This window comes from Rutidosis leptorrhynchoides, chromosome 2, assembly GCF_046630445.1.
Source record: "Rutidosis leptorrhynchoides isolate AG116_Rl617_1_P2 chromosome 2, CSIRO_AGI_Rlap_v1, whole genome shotgun sequence".
Lineage (NCBI taxonomy): Eukaryota > Viridiplantae > Streptophyta > Magnoliopsida > Asterales > Asteraceae > Rutidosis > Rutidosis leptorrhynchoides.
In genome coordinates, this window is record NC_092334.1 from 483117942 (window position 1) to 483130773 (window position 12832).

Genomic DNA, 12832 nt, shown 5'->3' on the forward strand with positions numbered 1-12832 from the left:
ATTTCGTCTTAAACATCATTTGTATCTTCACGATTACATTCCGCGTTCAAACCTTTCATGATTCTTGAAAACACCTCAATCGAGAGGATGAACCAACGACACTTCATCTACAGAAGGAAAGATTTATGCATATAGTTATACACATGAAAAACTCTCGAAAACTGAGTAAACGTTTAACACGTAGTTGTGCCAATACCTTTAGTTTTATTATTACCCAAAATAACTCTGCAGTTCTTTTTCAAAATAGCCAATTTTGTCACAGCTCCAGCAAGACAACTTCGACTTTTCATTCGAAACAACTTTATTATAACTTTGATATTTATGCGAACTCTTTTATTATTACCGGGGAACCTTTGATATTTCATCTTATTACCAGCAGACGTACCAGCAACCTCGTTGCTCCTTGGCTTAAATCTCTCAGACAAATCACTATATTTATCTATTGAAGTCTCATCATGTAATCATTCGCATCTTGTAACGAGAATTGCCATACCAATTACCGGGAATCAGCAATCAGTATTTTGAATCTTGCAGCATTTCTACATCAATAGTTATATGTATACATATAACATTTATCTCTTATAATTATGAACTTTCATTCTGAAATTCTGAAAAGCACTCTAGCTTACGAATCAGATATCTGAGATCTGAAAAATAAATCGAGCAAACATGAAGGAGACCGAGGAAATATACAAGGACCAAACCCTGTATTTAAAGAATCCTGATGACTCTACTTCTGATGAAATCTTTAGCGAATACCTTACTCCTTAACCGCTCTAAATCATCGTGAATGAATTTCTTCATCACAATTTGATTCTGAAATTCTAAGATATCATCGTACCTTACTTTATAAATATCCTCCATATTTCTGAAGATATTTTCATAACTATTCTTATCTGAAATCATTAATCTCTTCGTGCTATCAGTGTTACATCATATAGAAACTGTTAGTTTCTATATTCTATAAACTTTCAAGCTTAAAATATGAATGTTATTGAAGTAATGTTGGAAACTGATGCATGAGTTAGTATAATATAATGACACTTGATCAACGTGATTATATTACAGTAATTCATGCTGAGTTTCTAATGGAACGTGATGATTCACAGAACATACCATCATCATGTGCCATTTACAAGACTCTTGCATTCTACTCAATCTCTAAAAATATTAAGAACATATCTTCTTGATAGTTATATCTTTCCGGATATTTTGGTAATTTACCAAATCAAGATCGTGCAATCACGATTTATTTCTTAGAACATTAACTATGTTCATTCCGAATTTCATATCTACAAATTCTGGACCGTTACTCGCTTTACTAGAGGTCGAGAGGATAATAAAAAGGCAAAGAGCTCCAAAATATAAGAGGAAATATAAAGTCCAATAACAACACGGAAGTTACAAACTGTAGATATTAATACGAATAGTAATATAAAGACACGGTATAATTAAGAATAATATCACCCCAAGGTAATAGTAGAAGTAAACATATTCTTGTGGTGGAAGATTGAAAAGAAGGATGACAGAAATGATAATTAGAAAAATATCAAGGATTAGAACGGGATTAAGCATTTTCACAATCTTTTGGATGTATGAACTAAGAAAGAAATTATAGGAATGGTGAAAAATAATGGAACGGAAAAAGTTTAATTTATAATGGAAATATCAGACAGAGTAATTGAGGCGGATCACCGTAATTAATTATAGAGATCTTAATTTCCTTATTCGCCGAAGAATCAAATCTTTTAGATTTCGAAGATTTTCTCTAAGTCCCTTGAATTCTGGAATTCAACCCTGACTCTGTCAAAAGTTAAGATGAATCTTTACTTTCCTATTTCACTCTTTGGTGATAGCTTCATTCGTACTCTTCGAATAATCGAATTATTTTTATCCATATTACTCAATAACGATAAAACTCAAATTATCAACTCATATTCGTCATGAAAACATGTTTATTGTTAGCCATTACCACCTCACTCAAATTTCGGGACGAAATTTCTTTAACGGGTAGGTACTGTGATGACCCGGGAATTTCCGACCAAATTTAAACTTAATCTTATCTGATTTCGACATGATAAGCAAAACCTATTAAACTGAGTCTCATAATGTTTGAACTATTTCCATGAATGCATTTGACCTTTGACCATTACCGACGATTCACGAACAATTGTTGTAAATAAGAATGTATATATATAAATAAGTATATATGTAAATAATTATACATTATCAATCAAATTATTATGTGATTTAGTATTATGACAGATAACTTAAGATAATTAAAACTTGATATTTAAAAACATAATTATATATATATATATATATATATATATATATATATATATATATATATATATATATATATATATATATATATATATATATATATATATATATATATATATATATATATATATATGAATTCTATATATGATTATTGGCTATATGAATATTGTACTATATCGGAAGATATAAATAATATATATTCTGTATGTACAAAAATATAAAATATAATATAATTATAAAATATTATAACATGTAATATTAAATGGCAAGATAAAAATATAGTGGTTGTAGTAACATTAATGTTATTAATATTACTTTCATTATTATCAATATTAGTATTATTAATATGAATATATATATATATATATATATATATATATATATATATATATATATATATATATATATATATATATATATATATATATATATATAGATACATATATAAATTGTAATAATAATTATTAATATTATTATAAGTGGTATTATCGAGTTTGTTAGGATGCATTAGTGAGTCTGGACTTCGACCGTGTTTACTTGAAAAATAATTGCTTAACAAATTTTGTTGGAAACTATATATTTTTAACATGTGAATATTATGTGATATATTAATCTCTTAACGTGTTTGATATTATGTGATAGATGTCTACCTCTAGAATAAGTCCCATTGACTCACCTATTAATAATGAAGAGTCAAATGTAAATTGGAATGATTCGTGTACTGATTCACAAGTTCCCGAAGAGGAACCGGAAGAAGAGTCAAAACCGGAAGAAGAATTGGAACCGAAAGAAGAATCGGAACCGGAAGAAGAAATAGAACCAGTGGGGGAAATAATAAAACGGTTAAGTAAAAGAAAATCCTCAACCAACCGACCAAAGTTAATTATGGTCAATGGTGTTTCCGCCAAGGAAGCAAAGTATTGGGAGGATTACCAATTCTCCGATGAATCGGATCCCGACAAGGATTCCGATGATGTTATAGAAATTACCCCAACAAAATTTAATAAGGCAAAAGAGAACAATAAGGGAAAGGGCATAAAAATAGAGAAATTTGATTTCAAACCCGATGAACTTTATATGTATCGTCAACACCCGTATTTTTTAAGTTGTGACAATAACCCGGGAATCTCTAAACCACCAGGTTTTTCTAAACCAATGTGGAAAACGACGGCTCGTATTAGGGGAACATCATATATCCCTAGAAACTTGGCAAAATGAACCAAAACCGAAGAAGAAGAAACGAGCGATTCGGAATAAGATAGTTGTATTCGTGTGGTGTAATATATGTAATATAGTGTGCTTATGCTTTATGATATATGTAAAAATTGCTTGTATTAATAAGTAATTTTTTATGAATCTAACTCTTGTCTATTTTACAGTATAAAAACACAAAATGGATAGACAACCCAATATTTTAAGAGACCTACTCGGAGATATGATTGATGAAATCTTGTCTAGAGTCGGTCAGAATTCCTCGGCACAACTATTTAAGGTGAGATCAGTTTGTAAGACATTCGAAGAACGTTCCAAGAATGCCTTGGTTTATAAAAGGATTTCGTTCGAAAGATGGAGGATATCACATTGGAAAATTCATAAGTTACGATGTGTTTACTTTGACGCATATATTGCGGGGAACCCAAATGCTATTTTACGCAACGGGTTAAGAAATTATTTTGACTCAATATATCTGAATATAGGACTTCGTGATTTAGAAAAAGCGGCTAACATGCAACATAAAGAAGCATGTTATGCTTACGGGTTAGTAATGTTCGCTTCTCACCAAAGTGAGAACAAGAACATTGGGCTACAACTATTAAACAAAACGTTCTCACAAGTGACGGAGTCGGTAACTGGGGTAAGAAATGAGGTTTTTATGTTATTACGAGACTGTTGGTCATTACGTAACCTTCATCCTTTTGACGACGTTACAACACATTGTCTTACTATCGGTCACAACCGTTATGTTCCACAAAACCAAGGATGGGAAGTGGTATTAGTAAAACCAGAATGCATGACTTGTTTCTGGACGTATGAATTACGTGTCTTTATTGCCTTTGCTGAACGCCTTATTTATTAACTAGAATTATCTTCGCAACTACTTTGTATCAAAGTTTTATGTGCTATATTTCATTCTATATGTAAAATAGCGGTATTGTAAGTTTGTAAGTTATTGTATAAAGCTTTGAATATGATATATATATATATATATATATATATATATATATATATATATATATATATATATATATATATATATTTTTGTGATTAGTTTTTCATATAGAATTGTAATAGTTGAAATGGTATATTAGCTACTAATTATGAACTTAACGGGTAGGTACTACCCGAATTAAAGAGTATAAAACGCTAATATAAAGAAAGAGTTTTATAAATAAGTTCATATTACACTACGAAATACTATTGACTACTCTTGATATTCTATATGATTAACTCGTTTCATTTGACTATTTTGAAGGAAATGGCACCGACTACTCGACACACCTTGAATATGAGCTTAGAGGAATTTTGTGCCTTTCTTGCTTCAAACATAGCTGTAGTACAGGCCGCGCTACATACCAACAATAACTCTAAATCTAGCAATACAGCTAACGGCGCAAGAAATCGTGTAGGATGCTCCTACAAGGAGTTCACTGCCTGCAAACCTTTGGAATTTGATGGAACCGAAGGACCGATAGGATTGAAAAGGTGGACCGAGAAAGTTGAATCGGTGTTTGCCATAAGTAAGTGTACTGAAGAGGACAAAGTGAAGTACGCTACGCATACCTTCACAGGTACTGCGTGAACATGGTGGAATACCTATCTAGAGCAAGTGGGACAAGATGACGCTTACGCACTACCGTGGTTGGCATTCAAGCACTTGATGATCGAGAAGTACCGTCCCAGAATCGAGGTCAATAAGCTCAAGATAGAACTTAGAGGGTTACGAACCCAAGGATTTAATATTACCACGTACGAAAGACGATTTACAGAATTGTGCCTATTGTGTCCGAGAGCGTTCGAAGATGAGGAAGAGAAGATCGACGCGTTTGTGAAAGGATTACCGGAAAGAATCCAAGAAGATATAAATTCACACGAGCCCGCCTCCATACAACAAGCATGTAGAATGGCTCACAAACTAGTGAACCAGATTGAGGAAAGAATTAAAGAACAGGCGGCTGAAGAGGCCAATGTGAAGCAAGTCAAAAGAAAGTGGGAGAAAAACGGTGATAAGAATCACCAATACAACAACAACAGCAATTACAACAATAATCGCAACAACTATCCCAACAATCGCAACATCAATCGCAACTACAACAAATGGCCCAACAACAACAACAACAACAACAATAACAACCGCAACAACAATAACAATCAGAAGCAGCTATGCCAAAGGTGTGAAAAGTATCACTCGGGGTTCTGCACCAAATTTTGCAACAAGTGTAAAAGAAATGGTCATAGCGCGGCGAAGTGTGAGGTCTACGGACCAGGGGTTAACAGAACGAAAGGAACAAATGGTATCGGAACGAGTAATGGCGGAGCAAGTAGTGTCAGAGCAAGTTATGCCAATGTAGTTTGTTATAAATGTGGAAAACCGGGCCACATTATTAGAAATTGCCCGAACCAGGAGAACACGAATGGACAAGGCCGTGGAAGAGTTTTCAATATTAATGCAGCAGAGGCACAGGAAGACCCGGAGCTTGTTACGGGTACGTTTCTTATTGACAATAAATCTTCTTACGTTTTATTTGATTCGGGTGCGGATAGAAGCTATATGAGTAGAGATTTTTGTGCTAAATTAAGTTGTCCGTTGACGCCGTTGGATAGTAAATTTTTACTCGAATTAGCAAACGGTAAATTAATTTCAGCAGATTATATATGCCGGAATCGAGAAATTAAACTGGGTAGCGAAATATTTAAGATTGATTTGATACCCGTAGAGTTAGGGAGTTTTAATGTAATAGTTGGCATGGACTGGCTGAAGAAGGTGAAAGCAGAGATCGTATGTTATAAAAATGCAATTCGCATTGTACGAGAAGAAGGAGAACCCTTAATGGTGTACGGAGAAAAGGGCAACACGAAGCTACATCTTATTAGTAATTTGAAGGCACAAAAACTAATAAGAAAAGGTTGCTATGCTGTTCTAGCACACATCGAGAAAGTACAAACTGAAGAAAAGAGCATCAATGATGTTCCCGTCGCAAAAGAATTTCCCGATGTATTTCCGAAAGAATTACCGGGACTACCTCCACATCGATCTGTTGAATTTCAAATAGATCTTGTACCAGGAGCCGCACCAATAGCTCGTGCTTCTTATAGACTCGTACCCAGCGAGATGAAAGAACTGCAAAGCCAACTGCAAGAACTATTAGAACGTGGTTTCATTCGACCAAGGACATCACCATGGGGAGCTCCTGTTTTGTTTGTCAAGAAGAAGGATGGTACATTTAGGTTGTGTATTGACTAGAGAGAGTTGAACAAACTTACCATCAAAAACCGTTATCCACTGCCGAGAATTGACGACTTATTTGATCAACTACAAGGCTCGTCGGTTTATTCGAAGATCGATTTACGTTCTGGATATCATAAAATGCGAGTAAAGGAGGATGATATTCCAAAAACTGCTTTTAGGACGCGTTATGGTCATTACGAGTTTATGGTTATGCTGTTTGGATTGACTAACGCACCAGCTGTGTTCATGGACCTTATGAACCGAGTGTGTGGGCCATATCTTGACAAGTTTGTCATTGTTTTCATCGATGACATACTTATTTACTCAAAGAATGATCAAGAGCACGAAGAACATTTGAGAAAAGTGTTAGAAGTATTGAGGAAAGAAAAACTGTACGCTAAGTTTTCAAAGTGTGCATTTTGGTTGGAAAAAGTTCAATTCCTCGGTCACATAGTGAACAAAGAAGGTATCCAGGTGGACCCGGCAAAGATCGAAACCGTTGAAAAGTGGGAAACCCCAAAAACTCCGAAGCATATACGTCAATTTTTAGGATTGGCTGGTTACTACAGAAGATTCATTTAAGATTTCTCCAAAATAGCAAAACCCTTGACTGCATTAACGCATAAAGGGAAGAAATTTGAATGGAAGGATGAATAAGAGAAGGCGTTTCAATTATTGAAGAAAAAGCTAACTACGGCACCTATATTGTCATTGCCTGAAGGGAATGATGATTTTGTGATTTATTGTGACGCATCAAAGCAAGGTCTCGGTTGTGTATTAATGCAACGGACGAAGGTGATTGCTTATGCATCTAGACAATTGAAGATTCACGAGCAAAATTATACGACGCATGATTTGGAATTAGGCGCGGTTGTTTTTGCATTAAAGACTTGGAGGCACTACTTATATGGGGTCAAAAGTATTATATATACCGACCACAAAAGTCTTCAACACATATTTAATCAGAAACAACTGAATATGAGGCAGCGTAGGTGGATTGAATTGTTGAATGATTATGACTTTGAGATTCGTTACCACCCGGGGAAGGCAAATGTGGTAGCCGACGCCTTGAGCAGAAAGGACAGAGAACCCATTCGAGTAAAATCTATGAATATAATGATTCACACTAACCTTACTACTCAAATAAAGGAGGCGCAACAAGGAGTTTTAAAAGAGGGAAATTTAAAGGATGAAATACCCAAAGGATCGGAGAAGCATCTTAATATTCGGGAAGACGGAACCCGGTATAGGGCTGAAAGAATTTGGGTACCAAAATTTGGAGATATGAGAGAAATGGTACTTAGAGAAGCTCATAAAACCAGATACTCAATACATCCTGGAACGGGGAAGATGTACAAGGATCTTAAGAAATATTTTTGGTGGCCAGGTATGAAAGCTGATATTGCTAAATATGTAGGAGAATGTTTGACGTGTTCTAAGGTCAAAGCTGAACATCAGAAACCATCAGGTCTACTACAACAACCTGAAATCCCGAAATGGAAATGGGAAAACATTACCATGGATTTCATTACTAAATTGCCGAGGACTGCAAGTGGTTATGATACTATTTGGGTAATAGTTGATCGTCTCACCAAGTCAGCACACTTTCTGCCAATAAGAGAAGATGACAAGATGGAGAAGTTAGCACGACTGTATTTGAACGAAGTCATCTCCAGACATGGAATACCAATCTCTATTATCTCTGATAGGGATGGCAGATTTATTTCAAGATTCTGGCAGATATTACAGCAAGCATTAGGAACTCGTCTAGACATGAGTACTGCCTATCATCCACAAACTGATGGGCAGAGCGAAAGGACTATACAAACGCTTGAAGACATGCTACGAGCATGTGTTATTGATTTCGGAAACAGTTGGGATCGACATCTACCGTTAGCAGAATTTTCCTACAACAACAGCTATCATTCAAGCATTGAGATGGCGCCGTTTGAAGCACTTTATGGTAGAAAGTGCAGGTCTCCGATTTGTTAGAGTGAAGTGGGGGATTGACAGATTACGGGTCCGGAGATAATACAAGAAACTACCGAGAAGATCATCCAAATTCAACAACGGTTGAAAACCACCCAAAGTCGACAAAAGAGCTACGCCGACATTAAAAGAAAAGACATAGAATTTGAAATTGAAGAAATGGCCATGCTTAAGGTTGCACCTTGGAAAGGTGTTTTTCGATTTGGTAAACGGGGGAAATTAAATCCAAGGTATATTGGACCATTCAAGATTATTGATCGTGTCGGACCAGTAGCTTACCGACTTGAGTTACCTCAACAACTTGCAAATGTACATAACACTTTCCACGTCTCGAATTTGAATAAATGTTTTGCTAAAGAAGATCTCACTATTTCGTTGGACAAAATCCAAATCAATGAAAAACTTCAATTCATTGAAGAACCCGTCGAAGGTTAAGAGACTTAAACAAAATAAGATACCGATTGTTAAGGTTCAATGGAATGCTTGTAGAGGACCCGAGTTCACCTGGGAGCATGAAGATCAGATGAAGAAGAAATACCCGCATCTATTTCCAGAAGATTCGTCAACACTTTCAACAGCTTAAACTTTCGGGACGAAATTTATTTAACAGGTAGGTACTGTAGTGAACCGTACTTTTCCATGTTTTTATATATTAAATGAAATTGATATTTACATGATTAAATGTTTCCAACATGTTAAGCAATCAAACTTGTTAAGACTTGATTAATTGAAATAGGTTTCATATAGACAATTGACCACCAAAGTTGACCGGCGATTCACGAACGTTAAAACTTGTAAAAACTATATGATGACATATATATGAATATATATATATATATATATATATATATATAGTTAACATAATATTATGATAAGTAAACATATCATTAAGTATATTAACAATGAACTACATATGTAAAAATAAGACTACTAACTTAATGATTTTGAAACGAGACATATATGTAACGATTATCGTTGTAACGACATTTAATGTATATATATCATATTAAGATATATTAATACATCATGATATCATGATAATGTAATAATTTAACATCTCATTTGATTTAATAAACAATGGGTTAACAACATTTAACAAGATCGTTAACCTAAAGGTTTCAAAACAACACTTACATGTAATGACTAACGATGACTTAACGACTCAGTTAAAATGTATATACATGTAGTGTTTTAATATGTATTCATACACTTTTGAAAGACTTAAAGACACTTATCAAAATACTTTTACTTAACAAAAATACTTACAATTACATCCTCGTTCAGTTTCATAAACAATTCTACTCGTATGCACCCGTATTCGTACTCGTACAATACACAGCTTTTAGATGTATGTACTATTGGTATATACACTCCAATGATCATCTATTAGCAGCCCATGTGAGTCACCTAACACATGTGGGAACCATCATTTGGCAACTAGCATGAAATATCTCATAAAATTACAAAAATATGAGTAATCATTCATGACTTATTTACATGTAAACAAAATTACACATCCTTTATATCTAATCCATATACCAACGACCAAAAACACCTACAAACACTTTCATTCTTCAATTTTCTTCATCTAATTAATCTCTCTCAAGTTCTATCTTCAAGTTCTAAGTGTTCTTCATAAATTCTACAAGTTCTAGTTTCATAAAATCAAGAATACTTCCAAGTTTGCTAGCTTACTTCCAATCTTGTAGAGTGATCATCCAACCTCAAGAAATCTTTATTATTTATAGTAAGATATCTTTCTAATACAAGGTAATACTCATATTCAAACTTTGATTCAATTTCTATAACTATAACAATCTTATTTCGAGTGGAAATCTTACTTGAACTTGTTTTCGTGTCATGATTCTGCTTCAAGAACTTTCAAGCCATCCAAGGATCCTTTGAAGCTAGATCCATTTTTCTCATTTTCAGTAACTTTATTCAGAAAACTTGAGGTAGTAATGATGTTCATAACATCATTCGATTCATACATATAAAGCTATCTTATTCGAAGGTTTAAACTTGTAATCATTAGAACATATTTTAGTTAATTCTAAACTTGTTCGCAAAAAAAGTTAATCCTTCTAACTTGACTTTTAAAATAAACTAAACACATGTTCTATATCTATATGATATGCTAACTTAATGATTTAAAAGCTGGAAACACGAAGAACACTGTAAAATCGGACATACGCCGTCGTAGTAACACCGCGGGCTGTTTTGGGTTAGTTAATTAAAAACTATGATAAACTTTGATTTAAAAGTTGTTCTTCTGGGAAAATGATTTTTCTTATGAACATGAAACTATATCCAAAAATCATGGTTAAACTCAAAGTGGAAGTATGTTTTCTAAAATGGTCATCTAGACGTCGTTCTTTCGACTGAAATGACTAAATTTATAAAAATGACTTGTAACTTATATTTCCGACTATAAACCTATACTTTTTATGTTTAGATTCATAAAATAGAGTTCAATATGAAACCATAGCAATTTGATTCACTCAAAACGGATTTAAAATGAAGAAGTTATGGGTAAAACAAGATTGGATAATTTTTCTTGTTGTAGCAACGTGAAAATTGATAACAAATCTATATTAATCATATCCTAGCTAACTTATATTGTATTATACATGTATTCTAATATATTATGTAATCTTGGGATACCATAGACACGTATGCAAATGTTTTGACATATCATATCGACCCATGTGTATATATTATTTGGAACAACCATAGACACTCTATATGCAGTAATGTGGGAGTTAGCTAGACAGGGTTGAGGTTGATTCCAAAAATATATATACTTTGAGTTGTGATCTAGCCTGAGACGTGTATACACTGGGTCGTGGATTGATTCAAGATAATATATATATCAATTTTTTTCTGTACATCTAACGTTGGACAACTAGTTGTAGGTTACTAACGAGGACAGCTGACTTAATAAACTTAAAACATCAAAATGTATTAAAAGTGTTGTAAATATATTTTGAATATACTTTGATATATATGTACATATTTGTTATAGGTTCGTGAATCGACCAGTGGCCAAGTCTTACTTCCCGACGAAGTAAAAATCTGTGAAAGTGAGTTATAGTCCCACTTTTAAAATCTAATATTTTTGGGATGAGAATACATGCAGGTTTTATAAATGATTTATAAAATATACACAAGTACGTGAAACTACATTCTATGGTTGAATTATCGAAATCGAATATGCCCCTTTTTATTAAGTCTGGTAATCTAAGAATTAGGGAACAGACACCCTAATTGACGCGAATCCTAAAGATAGATCTATTGGGCCTAACAAACCCCATCCAAAGTACTGGATGCTTTAGTACTTCGAAATTTATATCATATCCGAAGGGTGTCCTGGAATGATGGGGATATTCTTATATATGCATCTTGTTAATGTCGGTTACCAGGTGTTCACCATATGAATGATTTTTATCTCTATGTATGGGATGTATATTGAAATATGAAATCTTGTGGTCTATTGCTACGATTTGATACATATAGGTTAAACCTATAACTCACCAACATTTTTGTTGACGTTTAAAGCATGTTTATTCTTAGGTGAATATTAAGAGCTTCCGCTGTTGCATACTAAAATAAGGACAAGATTTGGAGTCCATGTTTGTATGATATTATGTAAAAACTGCATTCAAGAAACATATGTCGATGTAATATATTTCTATTGTAAACCATTATGTAATGGTCGTGTGTAAACAGTATATTTTAGATTATCATTATTTGATAATCTACGTAATGCTTTTGAAACCTTTATTGATAAAATAAAGGTTATGGTTGTTTTAAAAATGAATGCAGTCTTTGAAAAATGTCTCATATAGAGGTCAAAACCTCGCAACGAAATCAATTAATATGGAACGTTTATAATCAATATGAACGGGACATTTCAGTTGCCAACTCTAACGACCCGTCCTAATCCATCTGGACGAAGTCCGTATCAATTATAAACGATTCACAATAGTTGATTTCATTGCGAGGTACTCGACCTCTATATGATACATTTTACAAACATTGCATTCGTTTTTGAAAAGACAATATTTCATTACATCGACTCGAATGCAACATCTTTTGAAATATGTCATG